This window comes from Molossus molossus, unplaced genomic scaffold (assembly GCF_014108415.1).
Source record: "Molossus molossus isolate mMolMol1 unplaced genomic scaffold, mMolMol1.p scaffold_m16_p_23, whole genome shotgun sequence".
Classification (NCBI taxonomy): domain Eukaryota; kingdom Metazoa; phylum Chordata; class Mammalia; order Chiroptera; family Molossidae; genus Molossus; species Molossus molossus.
Genome location: NW_023425359.1, coordinates 16,977,286 through 16,995,336, shown reverse-complemented (window position 1 = coordinate 16,995,336; position 18,051 = coordinate 16,977,286).

The following is an 18,051-nucleotide window of genomic DNA, read 5'->3' as shown; positions in this document are numbered from 1 at the left end:
GTATATGTTTGACTTTATAAGAAATTGTCAATTTTTCCCAAAGTGACTGTACCATTTGGCATTCCCATAAGTAATGAATGAGCATTCCTGATGTTTCTCATCCTTCTCTGCATTCAGAATTGTGTGTGTGTGTGTGTGTGTGTGCACGTGTGCACGTGCACATGCGCTATTCTCATAGGTTTGCAGTGGTATCTCCTTGTGGTTTAAATTTGCATTTTCCTGATGATAATTGCATTGTTTATTTTCTTGTTAAGTTTTAAGAATTCCCTTTAACAAACATTCAGAATACAGCTCTTTTATCAGATATGTGATGCAAATATTTCTCCAGCTCTGTGGTTTATCTTTTAATTCTCCCAACAGTGTCTTTTGCATAGCAAAGTCTCACATTTTAATCAAGTTCAATGTATGAATTTTTTTCTTTCAGGAATTGTGCTTTCAGTATATTAAACTTCTAATATGCCACAACACACCTTTTGTTAGACTAGATCTAATTTATTTAATAACGTGCTATATCATGATGAACTTGACTATGGTTTGATATTTATAGTATGAATTCATATTTCTGTCATGCCTTATTGCTTCATGATATCTAACATATAGTAGATGTTGCTGTTTATTAGTCTCTTTAGAAAGTTTTGTATTAATTTAGCTATCGCTTCAAGGAGTGGCAAGTTTGAATGGACGTGGGGACAGGAGGAGAATTCGACCATGCGGGCATCCACCTGCCTTGACCAGCTCTGGGGACTGGAGTGACTATAGTCTTGGTTTTCTCATCTTAGTTTTGTTACCACCCATGGTTGTCTGTCACACAGATCAAGTAAAACCAGGTAGATGCTCACATGGAAGTAGTTTTCTGTGTTTCTGTTTTGTTTTTGTTTTTGTTTTTTAATTGATATCTGTTCCCAGTCTCTTCCATATGGCACGAGAGATCAGAAACAATGGAGGGAAGAGTGACAGAAATTTCTGTGGTACATGGGAATTAATATCACCGCTGCAAGTGCACACGCTGTCCACGGCATCCGGGCTTTCCTGGACTGGAAGGGCCCCACCCATCTCCTTGTGGGTGGGCTCTGGTCCTCTCTGATTGGAAGGCTGTGGAAGATTGACTGTGATTGACAGCTTACCTGGGGCTTGGCTACTGCCATCAATTTCACTTTGGTTCATAAAACGGTGAAGAATAGAGACCATTAAGTACAAAGCTTTTCTTGGATTGTTCCACTTTCTTCTGTCACTTAGCATTATAAAAATCCTGAAATGTTATTTCTGGAAAGGACTCTGGAGCTCCAAGACTAAATGGTCTGAGTACTGATTTAGAACACAGGATGGGCACGTGAGCTCCCTGAGGGCGCGTGGTGTGTTTCCTACAAAATAACGAGTGACTTTTCCCACCAGATCACCCTGTGAGTTCCTACCCAAGCTTTGATCCTGGCAGGGCCCTCTGTCCGGGATGCTTTCTTTTTCATTTATTCTTGTCTTGCTGAACTTCTTCAAGACTCAGCTCAAATGTGTCATATTCTCTCTCTTACTCTCCACCCATCCCTCACTCTGCAAAGGGACTGCTCTCTCAGCTGAGTTGATATCACTTACTGTAGCTGTTTTGGCTTTGTGGTAAAGGCATACGTCTATGTGTGTCTCCCTTGCTAGAGCGTCAGCGCCCAGAGGACAAGAAAGGCATTCTTCCCATCCAGATGGCGCTCATGAATGCTGGTGACCTTGACTCTGACTCCCCTCCTTTATTGTAAAGGACAGAGCTAGTGACTTGCAACATCCCCTTTTCAAAAATTCCCTCTTCCTAAAGATCCATGGATCTATATTCAGTACTGTCAGGAGTGGATGGTCTTTGCTACATTGTTTCTTTAACTTCTTTTTAGCACTAAGAACCCATGATTCTCCTTTGTGCAGGCTACAAGAGCAAAGCAGACTGGGGAGCAAGCAGTTTGCGGTCTGCAGGGATGCACACACAGTGGGGCTTCTGCTGAGCCCCCGACAGAACTACAGGAGGCCCCCGTGTGACTGCCTGGGGTGTTCCTGTGCGGGGTGGACAATGAGATCTGCAGAACCTCTGATCTGGAACAGAGGCCGGCAGTGCCAGGAGTAGGCTGTTGCTACAGTTTCATCGGTGTCCCTACCAAGAGACACACATTCTCTCATTCGCTGTGTCCAGAAATCTGAACTTTATAGATCTCTTCCTTTGCAAAAACGCCGAAACCAGGTTTATTTCCATGGACTTGACCTTTGGCGTTCAGACGTTCTCCCCATCGGCAAACCAGGGTCCAGTTGTTCCTGCAGACGGCCATGTTGCCAGTCTCCCCAACAGCCAGAGGAAAGAACCAGAAGTCTCCATATGGAGACCTCATCCCGGGCTGCCTAATGGATTCAAAAGACATCCTGAATATTCATCATTTCTCCTTTTATGAGCACCTTGGCAATTCCCTCCAAAGGTGAAGGCCGCAGTAAATTCAGAAGTGCCATTTAGTGAATACCAATTTATTCTCAATTCAAGTCTCGTTTTCCCCCTGCCCCTCGGCCCCGCACTGGAGCGCTCCGGATGGGTGAATGCACGCATTGTCTGGGCTCCGAGGGGAAGGATTGTTTGTGCAAACCTGCAGCCCGAAGGCGCTGTCTGCTCCCCGGCCTGCTTGCCGGCCACTCCCCCAGAGAAGCTGCAGACTTTGGGGGTCTGTTAAAATCGTGCCGGAGCGCTTGGCTGGATGGCGGGGCTCTTCATGCATAGTTGTAAATTCACAAATATTATTTTTCAGCTTTGTGCACAAGGCCTCACCTGTTGGTGGACCAGGAATCCATCACGATGTCCTCCCAAGCTGTCGTCCCCAGGATACTGATGTGGGCCGTTGTTGGGTGGAGAGAGTTTCGGAGAGGGGCAGCGGCCCCTGTTATTTTGTTCATTTGAATGGTAGAGGCTGGTTAACCCTGAGTAGTGACAAGAGAAAGTGTCTGTGATAGTATCCACTGTGGGATCTACTCGGTCTCCCCGGAGGGTCTGTTGTGCCTTTGCTCACACCCACTCCTGGTCCCCTGCTGCGTGCATGTGGCTTGTCAATTTCCTTCAGTTTCCTCTCCTTCCACCAAACACTGGGGGCCTGAAATCACCATCACATTTGCTTTTATACCTTCTTACTTTAGAATGGAAACACATGTACTTAACATGTATCTATTCATACCGACATCCTCTTTAAAGAGTCTTCCAATTCTATCTCCTAACTTATTCTAAGGAGATTATTTCTCAGACAGTTGTCAACCTGAAGGGCTCGGGCCAACCAGCGCTGGCTGCTCGCCCAGGCTTCCCCAGTGGCCGCCTTCCCTCCACGCGGGTTGTTAAACTTCCGTCTCAGCCAGGAGACCACGGCTTCTGTCTCCTCCTTCATGCACCCCAACTGTCTTCGTGGCTTTAACGAGCTCTTCGGCCTATCACAGAAGTGGCGGGCCGTGGCTCACAGTCCACATCTGGCCCCTGGATGTTTCCCTTGGCCTTCGCACTGTTTCGAAATGTTTTTAATTAGTTGCCAACATTTACAAATTGGGAGATTTCACGTTAAAAAATCCAGACTTTTTTGGAGCCTCATGAAAAAGCCAAAGATCTGGCCATCCTGGACCTGCGTTTCTATTCAACAACGGGCTGGAACGGAACAGATGCGGGGTCTGTGGGAGCACTTAGGGGTTCGCCACAGTCGCCACCTGTTAGTACTTCATACCTGCTCTGCTCACGCAGCTCGCTGACCTGTCTGGCCCCTGCAGGCATTTGCGTTTGTGAGATCTGGGCTAATGCAAGGCAGACAAGTCAGCCTGGGAAAATCGCATTTCCTGCTTTGTTGCCTCCGTCCTTGGTTATTCTTCTCAGACGAGGGAAGGGACCCAAGGAAGATGTGTGACTTGCACCAGTTTGGTGCTCTGAAGGCTAGGGAGAAGAGATGAACGTCTCACACTGCAGATGCTTTTTTTCACACTCAGAAGCGGCAAGCGGACTTAGTCTTAGGCCTCAGGGTTCTGCAGTTTTTCTAGCAGGAATCAAAGCAGGTTGATTAAGCGGGAACAGGCTCGAAGTGCAGTATTGGGGGGAATGCAACCGAGAAGCAATCGACCTGACAGAACAGAATGATCTGGGTCTCAGCTTGAGCTAGACAAGAGGGACTCCCATCTAATTAAAACAGAATGCCCATCACAAGGGGCGAGAAAATAGACAAAAGCGGCCACTTATCCCAACAGAAAAGATGATGATTAAATGCTTTCTAAATCAAGGTGCCTTGTCCAAGTAAAAAGGGTCATTCATCATGTTCTTTGTGTTGACTAAGAGAGAGATGATTGGTAAAGAGAGTTCGCTCCCTTGATTGAACAGTGAACGGTGGAGATGTTGGACCTTCCTCTGCAGCCTGTGGGTGACAGGCTGGCACAGTGACACGGCCTGACTAAGAATAGTGGACAGCAGAGGGGGTCATTGGTGCTTAGTCTGTTCTTCTGTCGGCACAAAACATGCACTGGGACCCTCGGACGTGTATCAGCCAGGAAATGCTAAAGAGGTGGCTCTGATACCTCCCAGATCACAGCGTCCAGTGTCCTGACAAGTGGGAAATGTCGCCTCTCCTACCATCTGAGCTCCAGGTGATCTACTAGCGCATTGGAAGAGTTGGGAGGGAGAAAGACTTTGCAACTCTCCTGGTGGCAGACAAGGTGACAGCTTGAGCCGGCCAACCAAGCTTCTCCGTCTTCTTTTTCACTTTAAAATCCATCTGCTATGAAGTCATGGTTTAAACACAGGCGACTTCCTGCCTTCTGTATTGGGGAACATTCTGACGGTCTGACCCACGCTCTCTCTAGGCCACTTAGACCCTTGACTGTATAACTCCCAATGTTTTTGGAATTGGTTCATGGCTTCTCCTTCAACGTCACGGCCCGGTCCCTCTTGGCTTTTGATTTTAAGTGCCCTACTTGTAATCGGCTCAGGCCGAGGGAGAACTGAGACATCGGAAGTATTTTATGTTCCAGGCTGCCGGCCTTACGAGGTGCTGACAGGGTTCTACGGGATATCTGCTCTGCTTTTCCTATTGCGATGGGGGGAGGGACCGAGCGGAGCTGAACAGGAGCGAGAGCACGTGACAGTGCCGTGGAGCTAGAGCTGAGGATGTGACGAGGGTGTGCACCAGCCTGCTGGGAGGCGGACTGCGGCCGCAGGTCGGGAGGTGGGGAGGAAGGGAGGCTTCTGCGCATGTCCATCCGCAAGGGGCCGAGGGGGCCGAGACATTTCTGAAATAATAATTAATTGAATAAGCTCTGCTGTACACATCCACAGAGGCACTTTTCTGAAGGGGAGCGCGGAACAGCCGTTGTGGAGTGGGTCCGTGGCAAAGGGTCTGGGGGACCAGTTGTTGGCTTCTGGGCCGAGGGTGATCCCTTACTGAGGCTACTCCTGATGGGCCTGCAGACCGGCCAGGACTTCGGGTTTCTGTTTGCAAAACAAACCCAAACCCACTTTTTTCTTCCCTTGAAAGACAATAACACAAAGTACTTTGGAATACCTTTCTAACCAGTTTTCTTTTCTTTATTTTTTTTATTCCTCGAGGTTATATATTTTTTTCTACTTATTATCCGATAGAGTGGGAGGGAGGGGGAGAGAGAGAGAGGGACAGAGAGAATGTTTAGAGCCACATGTGATAGAGACACATTGACTGGTTGCCAACCGCACGACCCCACCAGGGCGGGGGTGAACCACAACCCACGTACGTGCCCTTGATCGGAATCGAACCTGACACTCATTGGTCCGCGGGCTGATGCTCTAACTGCTGAGCCAAACTGGCCAGGGCTGACCAGTTTTCTTTCTTTTTCTTTTTTTTTTAAAGCAACTTCACGTTCTCCTATAGCAAACATTTTCTCAATGAATCTTTGAAACATTTTTGATTCCTTGATTTCTCTCTTTTTGCAATGATTTTGTTTCTGTAGCCAGAGTTATATTGATACATGTCGGTGTTCTGAACCCCCATGATTCCAAGAGAAAGTCCATCCTGCCCATTAGTGATATTTTACCTTATCTAAAGCTCTGAATGTGCCCTGTACCTCTGGTGTGGTAATAGAGAGGCTCAGTAAATGCTTTATTTTCTGCCAGAAAATGTGCACATTTTCATGATCATTCAGCATCAGTTTTTATTGGTTTTGACAACAAATACAACTATTTTAAAGTTACTGGGAGGGTGGTATATACTTAGCACATCCCAATAAATATTTGTCTGTTGGAACATTCATTCATAAATGAATAAATCCACTTTATGTCTGGAGTTGGGATAGGCCCTGGGGACATATTAGGGAATTCCCTATCCTCCTGGAGCTTAACATTGTAGTTTTCAGATTATAAATTAGCATCTTCATTTGGGATAGGAAATCAAGTCCTACAGGTCAGGACTCAGCACAGCTTGGGTGTATGAGAGACGTGTCTTCTCATGTGTGGATTGGTTGATGAACCCACCGGAACTTGGATAGGTTTGCAAGAGCTCGGTTACACTTTGTAGGTTTCCATTCAGTCTCCGTAATCATTAGCAAAGGGTCGCCACTGGTCATCTACTGTTGTACTTCCTCATGCGGGTTCCAGGTCAAGATCACTCTGTACTAACCTGACAGCCCTGAGGTTAATACAGCAACTGCAAGTTTGACTTCAAGCCTTTCTATGCTTCTCCACTCCACTGAATTTGGAAATATCACTGTGTGTTTTGGAAAGGGTGCGATATATGTTAAGAAATGTTTCATGGGCAAAAGCATTCTGGGCTCATGGAGGTTTGGGAACCACTGAGTCAAACTGTCTTGTCAGATTCCTTTGGTGTGAGATGTGTCGGAGTCGCTGTTGTACATCTTTGATTGGGTTGGATCATGCAGAATTTTCCACGTCCTTTTGGCCACACAATGCTTATTTGAAAAGTTTCTGGAAGCGCTGTCTGTGATTTTGGTTGGTGTTTTGTGAAATCCATGCTGAAAGGTAGGGCATGGACCTGCTACGTTGTACAGACCAGAGAGTTCAGACCAAAGATGCAAGTACTTGCCCACAGCTCCGGAGACAGCTCAGAGCTGCCGGGACTGGAACCCACGTTTTCAGGAAGCCAGGTGTATGTTCTGTCCTCCACTCCCCTCATTTGTGACTTCAAGCCCTTTACGTTCTCCATGGCTGCCGTCAGGCCCCTTTGGAAGAGGAGGTGGTCCTTTCTGCTCCTTGGGTTCTGGCTGGAGCTTTTCCTCCAACACTCAAGTCCAGCATTTCAGCTGGAGGCAGCACCTCCACTCCCGCACCCCTAACCTGTCCTGGGCCCAGAGCCCCAAACCCTGAGCCTTATGTCGACCACAGGCCCTTTGTTATTCCTTCTGCTCCATGCCCTGTCTTCCTGCTTCATTCCCTCAAGGAAGGTATTCTCACTTGAAACGACTGGATATCATTTGTGTGTACTCTGGGCTTAGCTATATTTATGTCTATTCCAAGCTCTTTTTCCTCAGCAGATTTTATCTGGCTACAAGCAGGGGCCTCCTCTTGTCTTACCCATAGTTTCTGCCCCAGTTACGTCAGGATCTGCATTTGTAGCTGGAACTCTTGTGGTTGTCATTCTATGTGATGAACTGATACGGCATCTAGATGTCTCTGACCATACCTGTCTGTGGCCGTAAATAAACACGAGAACAAAAAGTTGGTGTTAACATTTTTGTTACTGTCCAAAGGAGCTTTGGATCACTTATTTCACCCAGAGTCTGTCTAGCTACAGTTGACTGGGTAATAGTTTTTAGCCATTTCACTTTACTTTGGTTATCTACTTAGCTAATGACTTGTTTCTGTGATATTTTATAAGGGAAAAGGTAAACCGAATGAATTTTTATTCATTTGTTTTTGTTTGGTAGACCTCTCTTTCCTCAGTTACTGAGATTCTATCTTCCACAATTTCTACTTTTAATGTATGTAGGGTAAAAAACCATTATATAAATATGAATTCTTTTAATTAATCTATTTGCTTAACAAATGAAATTACATTTGCCTTCAGGATGAGATGAAATTTCTTCATCAGTATTTCTGCTAGAGATATTAATCTGATAAAGAAAAAACAATTGTCTTTTTTTTTTTTTAATCCTCACCTGAGGATATTTTTCCATTTTTGTTCAGGTGGGGGGCGGGGGGGGGGGGAGAGACATCGACGTGAGAGGGACACATCAACTGGTTGCTTCCTGCACAACCCCAATCAGGGCTGGGGATGAACCATAACCAAGGTACAAGCCCTTGACTGAAATCGAACTCGTGACTCATTGGTCCGCAGGCCGATGCTCTAACCGCTGAGCCAAACCAGCCAGGGCCGATTCTGTCTTTATCAGAAGTGTTGCCCTCACTGCCCCTCCCAGGCAAGAATAAAAACCAGGTCTTAAATCCCCACAAATGGATGAAGAAATAAAGAAATTATTTCCATAGAGCCTGGCTTTTAATGTAATCCTTCACTTCCCTTTGGAGGAAGGTCCTGGTCACTGGCTAGTCCCACCAAGAGACACATTTAATTGCTAACTCTTTGTTTTTGCTTTTTTTAGTATTATATTTATGATTACCAAAGCTTATTTAAGGCATTATGGCTAAAAAAAAAAAAAAAGGAGTCAAAGGTACTGGAGCTCTTAAGAAACTTGAATAGGCTATCAAAAAACAGTGAAGATTTATTTAATGTCTGCCTTCTGGGAAGATATATTGTTGGTTCAGCTGCAACTTCTTAACTTCATCATATTTTATGTACCTTGGCCATCATGGATTGCCACAGGCCCGCTGCATGGTGTGATTTAAAATGTGTTCTGATTAAGTATACAGAAGTGATCCTGTTCCCCAATGGAGGAAGGAGGAACATCATAAATATACATTGTTTAAGTGTAAATTCTACTTCACACTCATAGGTTACATTGTACTTGTATGTTTTATGCTCTGTTGGTACTTAAAAAAAAAAAAAACCCAACAAATTTCATTTGGGGGCATTTCCAGGGATCAAATCAAGAGCCAGGCAGCAGGGACCTACTTAGAATTCCCTCCTTAGGCTCCGTAGTGGGGGAGGAATAAGGCAGGTAGAGGAAGTAGGTCCACAGAACAAACCTCTCCCATCTCCGGAGAATGGGCACGCCCCTCATTCCACCAGTTCGAGGAGGCAAGGGTGTTCACTTCTTTATGTCCTTATATCAGTTTGCCTGACGGGCAGAAATTCCATCTCGGTCACTTGTTGGACTGCCCTTTCTTCCCGGGGAGGTCCCAGGCTCTGGGTAAAAGACTTCTCTTCCCCAGACTCCCATGTTCACATGGACATCCTCAGGGTCAAGCCACCTGGTGTCCTTGATATCTGGTGGTTCTTTGCCTCCGAACTGGGGTTGGGGTGCAGCCATTCCGCTGAGCCTGGGATTCTGAGTGTCCAGGGGTCCCTCCCCCTGGAAGTCCTGACCAGCCGTGACTTGGCGGGGCCATGCCAGTTTCTCAAGCAGCAACTCCAGAGTGTGACGGGGTCCCTGTGACACTCAGGCCCTGCGGACCTCGTCCCTTCCTAGCCGGGCGGGATGACTCCAGGACTCAGAGGCTCTTCCTCCCTTCAACTGCTCTGGGGCCCACAGTGCTGCCGCGGCCCCAGCCTCCTCCTGCTCTGAGTTCTCCTAATTCTGCCGAGGTCACCGAGTCCAGGAAGCCGAGGGGTGTGTCCGCCTGCTTGAAATGGGTGGGAATAGTGACAGAGCAAAAATGATGTAGGGAGAACAACACATTGACAGTTCAGTAAATTATCCTTTTACAGAAGTTTTGCTCTAGGTCAGCAGAGATGTTAAGACCACAGGAAATGACAATCGAAGTGGCCTGAGTTGGGAAATCGAGTTGACTAGAGAACTGTGAGTACCCAGCAGGACAGTTCGGGTGATGTAAGCAGTAAAATAAGCAAAGACTGGACACATCATTAAAAAAACAGACCCTAAAATCTGTCTAGGGAAGACAAAGGTAGAGGGCAATTATATGAAGACCCCTTTTTTGTTTGTGTTTGGGCAACAGTTACTGAATAAGTGCCCTGGTACTACGGTCCTGTCACTGGGGAAGCCTGCATAAAATTCAGTTCATATTCACAGCCCTAATCCTAAACTCCTAGGCACAAGATGCTTTGGGATATTTTCAGTTATTACAAAGATAATAGGGTTCATACACCTCATCTATATAACACCCTCTGCATGTTTAATAAACACAATATTGCCCTGGCCAGTTTGACTCAGCAGTTAGAGCATGGCCTGTGGACCAAAGAGTCGTGGGTTCGATTCCAGTCAAGGGCCTGTGCCTCAGTTGTGGTTTGGTCCCCGGCCCTGGTCAGGGTCATGTGGGAGGCAGCCAATCGATGTGTCTCTCTTACATTGATGTTTCTCTCTCTCTCTCTCCCTCTCCCTCCCTCACACTCCATCTGAAGACTCAATGGAAAAATATCCTCAGGTGACGATTAAAAAATAATAATAATAAAAATAAACACAATACTTCTCAACCAAATGCATGGATGCTTCTACTAAATGAAATAAATAAGGACTATTAAGTAGGGTCATATGTGTTCGGGTCAGGTTTTGTGGCCAAATCATTTGTTACAAACAACCCTCGGTGTCAAGGATTTTTTGTATTTCAGGGTCTCTCAGAAGGGATTATGGATCTTAGAAGAGAATTGAAAGGTGTTCCCACTGGGCCAGAAGAGAGAATGATATATTCTCTGTGCAGAACCTTTGCTTACGTGGTCTGAATGTCATCTTGCTTCTCTATGCGGTGGTATTAGTTGTAAGAGAAAAAAAGTGTGCTTTTTTTTTCATATTATGTCAGTGAAATGACACTAAGAAACTTGAAAACGAACTGGAGGCTTCAGTCTTTCTTGCTCACTTGACAATGATGAGGACCTGCTCTGTCCCAGGACGGTCCTGAGCACAGAGGGTACAGGGCTGGAAGGCAGTCTGTCCGCACAGCCTTTCTCCCGGGTGGGAGACATCGGGGACTGAGTGGCTCGTGGTAGCCAGGGTGGAAAGTACCAAGCTGGGCGAGAACACAGAATGCTGTGGGAACGGAGAAGGAGGGGCATCTCAGACACAGGGCGGACATGAGAGCAGATCTGTGGGAATGAAGCCAGAGATTGCCTTGTGCTGGGTCTGAGTGATCACCTGGGCAGCCAGGTGAATGGAGGTAAAGATGGAGTGGGCATGGCACGTGCTAGACAGAGGAAGCCACATATGCAAAGGCAGCATGAGAGACTGTCAGCTTGGGAGAAGGAGGACCCGTGATGATGGAAGAGAGGGGCCCGGTGATTTGAAGATCTGGACTGTGTACCAGTGGGTCACCAATGAAAAGCATGCTCCGCTGCACGCAGGACGATGGGACATCTGTTCATGACCCACCACTGAGAGCCCGTCTGATGTCATTGGAGGTCTGCTGTTCATGCCAGGAATAGGAGGTTAGCCACTGCTCTCTTGTCAGCACAGAGAATCAGAACAAAGAACACTGGGCACGTGGGAAGAAGTAGTTTGAGGATCATACTTAGGGAACTAGCAGCTGGTGGCCGCCCAGCACCTGCCACCAATCCTCTTCCAGGGAAGGAGAGAAGGCCTTGGAGACACAGCTTCGGACAGACCCGTGCTTTACCTACAAAGTCTACTTGCCATGGAGGCTAAAGCAGAAACAGACCAATGGGACCACCCAAACGTAAAAGACTTGCACATCAAAGGAAACAACAGGATAAAACGGCTACTTATGGAACCGGAGAAAATATTTGCAAATCATATATCTAATAAGGAGTTTATACACAGGGAACTCTTACAACATAATAACAACACCCCCCAAATCCAAATAGGCCAATTAAAAAGTGAGCAAAGACTTGAATAGGTAACCCTCCAAAAAAGATACACAAATGGCCCAGTATAAGTAAGATGCTCAACACCACGAATCCTAAGAGAAATGCAAATCAAATCCACAATGAAATACCACCTCACACCCATTAGGATGGCCATGATCAAAAGGACAGAAAGTAATATGTGTTGGCAAGGATGCAGAGAAATCAGAACCTTGTGCACTGTCGGTGGGGATCTAAAGTGCTGCAGCCCCCAGGGGACACAGTATGGAGGCTCCTGAAAAAATTAAAGGTAGAGCTGCCGCAAGACCCAGCAATCCCACTTCTGGGCATAGACCCAAGAGAATTCAAAGTGCATTAAAAATTTTTTTTCTTTATTGATTTTTAGAGAGAGAGGAAGGGAGAGGAAGAGAGAGATAGAAACATCAATGAGAGAGAACATTGATTGGCCGCCTCCTGTGTGCCCTCCACTGGGGATTGGGCCCACAACCTCGGCATGTGCCCTGACCGGGAATTGAACCAGTTACCTCTTGGTGCATGGGTCAATGCTCAACCACTGAGCTACACCAGTCGAGCTCAAAGTGCATTGCGAAGAGATATTTAGACACTCCCATTCACTGCAGCATTATTCACAATAGCCAAGAGTGCAGGCAACCTAAATGTCTATCTCTGCACAAATGCTTGGAGAAAATACATGCATACAATGGAGTATTATGTAGCCTTGAAAAAGAAGGAAATCCTGTGACATGCTACAATATGGATAAACCTCAAGGACATTATGCTGAGAGACATAAGCCAGTCACACACACACACACACACACACACACACACACAAAACACACAACAACAACAAAAACAGATACTGCAGGATTCCACTCCTATGGAGTATCACAGAAATAGAAGCAGAAAGGTGGTTGCCCCGGGCTTGGGGAGGAGGCAGAGGAAGTCAGTGTTCAATGAATAGAGAGTTTCTGTTTTGCAAGATGAAAAGTTCCAGAGATCTGTTGCATAACAATGTGATATTTATATAACTCTACTGAACTGTACCCTTAAAAATGGTTAAGATGGTAAATATAATGGTTTTTTTTACTATAATAATAATAATAATAATAATAATAATAATAAAAACACCTTGTTGGGTAGCAAGGTTCTGACGGAGGCTCCCACAGCACCAGGACAGAGGGTGTGCTGGAAAGGGGTTGGCAGTCTATGCTGTGGCAAACTTAAGGGCACAACACATGGATGGCATGTAGAACAGGCAAAGGAAGCTGGCAACTGAACCGGTTCGGGGCAGTTTGAAACCTTGTGGGCTGTCTGCTCCCGCTCCCCTGCTCTTTCTCTTGCTCCTCAAGTTGTTACCACCTTCCTTCCAGCTCTCGGAGCGGCTGAATTATGAATGGTGGTTGTTTCCCAAGTGCTAAGCATTCTTCCTTAATTAGATTGGTTCCTAATGTTACAGTGCAGACCTGCTGGTAGGACATTTGGCACCGGGGCAGGTATAAATCCTTCAGCAATCTCCCCACACGCCATTCCTAGGATGTAACACATGGTGCGCTGCCACCCGGAGATCATCGTCTGGCTATACATACCGCCTCCTCCCCTCTGCACACACACCTTGCAGACTCAGGCCTCCTCGGTGGCGACTTTTTCTTGGCCAGTCACAGTGACAGTTGACAGTTTTACATTCCAGAAGAAAGTGAAAAATAATCTTGCTTCCATTTTACCCTAAAAAGCCAGGTGGTTGAGAAGGAATATCATGTTTTTTTTTTTTTTTTCATGCATCCAAATATGCAATCGGGGGTTTCTCAGACAACTAATGACCTAGTCAACACTTCTGGTTGGTGTTGCCATTGGGAAACCCGCCGAGAAACGCACCGTGGAGCTTGGTGGCCGTGGGAGGGGCCGGATTTCCTGTCGATCTGCAGGAATCTCTTGCGTGCACGTGATGGACTGAAATGGTCTGTCTCCAGCCTTCAGGTCTCTCCCTTCCTCTGGAAGACCTGACCCTAGACTCGCAGGACGGCCGTGCTGTGCATGGCTTTGCAGAGGTCTTCGTCTGTATGGACCCAAACTCTTCACCTACCTTCCCTATGGAAACAGGCCTGCGATGGAGAGATACCTTATAAAGGATTTTCCATCAAAATAGAGCATTAAGGTGATAATTCAAACACATACATAGTAAGAGGGGATCTCCAGGGGCCATGGAAGATGAGTAAAAAAAAGCATCGGAAAATGGCATTTCTAGAATCCTGCCAGCCTCCACATTCTCTTCCTGCCAGCCTCGCACCAGAAGTGAGCTATCCACATCCCTCTGCAAAGCCAGCGTGTCCCTTACGTACTGGTCTACTTACGCAAAATCAACGTGTTGCTCCTGCAATGCTCTCTATTATATCATTCATTCTCTCTTCCAGGTCATTTTAATTCACTTATTAACATGTCATTACTCATTAAACACTCTTTCTTTTGACCCCTTACCCCATCCCCTAACTAGCATTCCATTTTTTTTTTTGCTATTCTTAGCAGAAAAATCTCCTAGAAAGTCTTACACCTCCTTATTGCCTCCAATGCTCTTCTCTCATGCTGTCGACATTTCCCCCTTCATTGCACTGAGCCTGCCTTTGTCAAGGTCACTGATGACTTGCATTAGCTAAATGCAGTGACCCATTCGCGCTATTTGACAGTGGAAACACTTTTTTTTTTTTCCTGTTCTGGATACCACGGTCTCTTGGTTTTGTTTTAAACTCATTTAGCTACTCCTTCTCAGTCTCCTTTGAATGTTTTTCCTCTTTGACCTCTGAACACAGGTGTTTCCAGGGCTCATTTCTGGAACACCTTCTCTTCTCTGTCTGCAACCTTCACTTGTTGAGGTCGTCCAGTCTCACGGCTCGGAGCACCACCTATGCTTGTGACTCCCAGACTGACAGTCCATCTGAGCCCTAGAATTCCAGGATCTCCGGACTCCTGTGTCCAATCTATTCTGAATCTCCAGATTCCTGTATCCAAACTGCATCCTTCAGACCTCCGCTTACATGTCAATTGTATATTTTGGCCTCATTTCCCCTTCAAGCTTTCGGTCTTCATCAATGGATTCCCTTCAAATCCTCACACAGTCTTCCCCATCTCCATGGATGGCATCTTTATCCTTTAGGTTGCTCAGGACAAAAATATTGGCACCATCCACCCCTCTCTTCCCATACCCCATATTCAGTCTCCATCAGAAGATCCTGAAGGTGGTTTCTTCACAGTAACATACAGGATCCAACCACTTTTCACCATCTTCATTGCTGTTCTTTTGGTCCAAGCAGACATCACGAAGTTCAGTTATTCCAGTAGATTTGTAATTGGTCTCTCTGCTTCCCTCTCACGCCCTTGTGGTCATTTTTTCAACAGAGCAGGCAGAGAGCGCACTATAAAATACAAGGTCAGCTCATGTCAGTGGTCTATGCAAACGCCCCCAAAGGAATCCCCACCTTACTGAGAATAAAAGTCAAAGTCCTTAAGATGGTAAGGGACCCTCTCGGTCGGTACTTGTTCCCTTTTGTTACCTCGGTACTCTTCTCTCCTGCTGTTCCCCCACCCCACCCCCCACTTTCACTCTTCCCCAGTCTCATTGTTCCCCTTGCTGGATCTCAATGGCTCAGACATGCTCCCCACTTTGGGCCTTTGCCGCAGCTCTCTTCTCTGTGCCTGGGAACCTTCTTGAACTATCTCCCTAACTGACTGCCTCGGTTTTCTCATGCCTTTGCCCAAATGTCACCTTTTGATGATGTCTGCCTTGACCATCCTGTTTCACATTGGAACCCACCTCCTGGTGCTTCCAATCCCTCTCATTTCAGTATTATTTTCCTATAGCTCTTGTCATCTTGTAATCTATAATTTACGTATTTATTATGTTTATTATAACTGTTTGTCCATTCCTGATCCCCCTCAAGAATAGAAGCTCCGGAAGGGCAATTTAAAAACAACAACAACTTTGTTTACTGGTATATTCCAAGTACTTATATTGGTACCTGGTGCTGAGTAGTTTCTTCATAAATATTAGTTGAATGAATGAATGAATGAATGAAAAAAACCACATCAGCATAATATTTTACAGAGTATAATCACATGTTATTCCCTTAATCCTCATAACAGTACTGCTGTGAGTAAATTATTAGTTATTATTTATTAAGAGGTTAAACAAGTTTTCAAAAATCAAACAGTTAGATGGTTGACGTACTGGTGTGTGGAATTGGTCTCTTAGAAACAAACTTGCCCAGCCAGTGTGGCTCAGTGGTTGAGCGTTGACCCATGCACCAAGAGGTCGCCAGTTCGATTCCCAGTCAGGGCACATTCCCTGGTTGCTGGCTCGATCCCCAGTGGGGGGCATGCTGGAGGCAGCTGATGGATGTTCTCTCTCATTGATGTTTCTCTCTCTCCCTCTCCCTCTCTCTCTAAAATCAGTAAAGAAAAAAAACCACAATAAACCTACCCCAACTTGTTGGCACTTGTGCTTTGGTTGTCCTATCTAAAAAATGAATATTGCCTGCCCGTTTGTGGCCTTATGAATATCTACGGATACCCTGAATTGTGCCCTTGAAAGTCTTTACTTTGGTGACAGGCTTTGAGGCCAGGAGCCCCATTATAGGTTGGCCCGGACGGTCAAGCATGCAATTTGTAAATGCTTCCATTTATTTCTAATGGAAAATATTTCTTGAAATCATTAGCAAACTTCCCTGTGATGAAATTCCCAAGACTGTTCTTACAGACTTTTCATTTCCTTGAGCACGGCACATGCTTCCCTGAGAATAAGAAAGTTTCCCTGGAGGGTCTTGCAAGATGACTTTCTCTATATATTGGTTCTTGGTACTCGGTAGACGAGTCTCGGGGGCATGCCTAGGCTTCCTTTTGAAGCAGGAAATGCTCATTTCTTGAGGTAGTAAATCTGCATATAATATTAAAATTAGTTCCTTTGGGATGACTGGGAGGTGCTGACTCAAGGCACCATTTAGCAGAGTACCTGCTCCTAGCAGCCTCTTGGATGAGGTGGTTGCAACAGCGTCAAAGGACTCTGCTGATGGAGAGACGGAGACTCGGGAAGTCAGTGAGTCGTGAGTCACTCTTTGGGACTGGGCCAGGGGAAAGCTCTCTACCTCTGTCTCCTGATTCTTGGTGTCAAGGGCCTGCTGGACCAAGAACTGGGAAGTGTCCCGAGAACCTACAGAACCTATGTGTGGAGTAGAGAACTCAGGAACCAGGTATTTCCTTTGACTTCTTGGAGGAAAAACAAACTTTGCTCTAAACAATGACTGATTGGGGATAATTTGGGAGGCAAGGGAGGAAAAAAAATAATGGAGTTAAACTCACATGAAATAAACAGCTTTAGTGAGCTCAGCTTTTGAGACTTGTTGGAATGACCTCTAGATTGACTCGGATGCAGGAGTTCATGGAGAATGGACACACTGAGGCCAGCGGGTCTTGATCGGCTACTCCCAGTCCGGGCTTATGGGATGTAGACCCTCATTTACGGGAACAGTTGACCTTTGGGGTAGAGGAAGAGCTTAAAGGAACACCAGGAATCATGGACAAAAATCCTCTGCCCTCTTTATTTTCAGGGTGAGCTTTCTTATACTCTACAAGTCTCCGCTACAGACTTGAGAGTTTTCTCATCTCAGTGGATCTCAAATGCTTTTACAAATGGGATTGTCTTAGAGATAATCTATTATAATCCTTTTACCTTTCAAAGGGGAAAATAGAGACCTATTTAGGGAGTGCTCACTGACCATCCATGACTACAGAGGCAGCAGTCACAGGGACAGCAACACCGACAATCACTGCCATTACTACCACCTCCAGCACTGTTTATTCATCACCTACGGCCAGGTAGGTCCCATGTGGCCTGGTATTAGAGACTCTGCATTCTTTGTTTTATTTCCACAAACTAACCTATGAAGTAGTGTGATCCCATTTGAAAGATGAGGAAAGGACACCTTGTCAATTATTGGTCCAAGGTTATGCAGTTGCTGTTGTCTGGCTGCAAGGTCTATGCTTATAAGAGGTTAGTCCTCTTCCCACTGTCCCCCATTTATTTCCACTTTATATGATGTAAATTAGCAGCCTGACTGAGGAGAAATCCTCTCCATCTAGGATTTCTTCATAGCATGGGACTCTTCAAGGTTCTCATTCTAATGAAGCCGCAGACATCATGGTGACCCTTATCAGAGCGAGGACT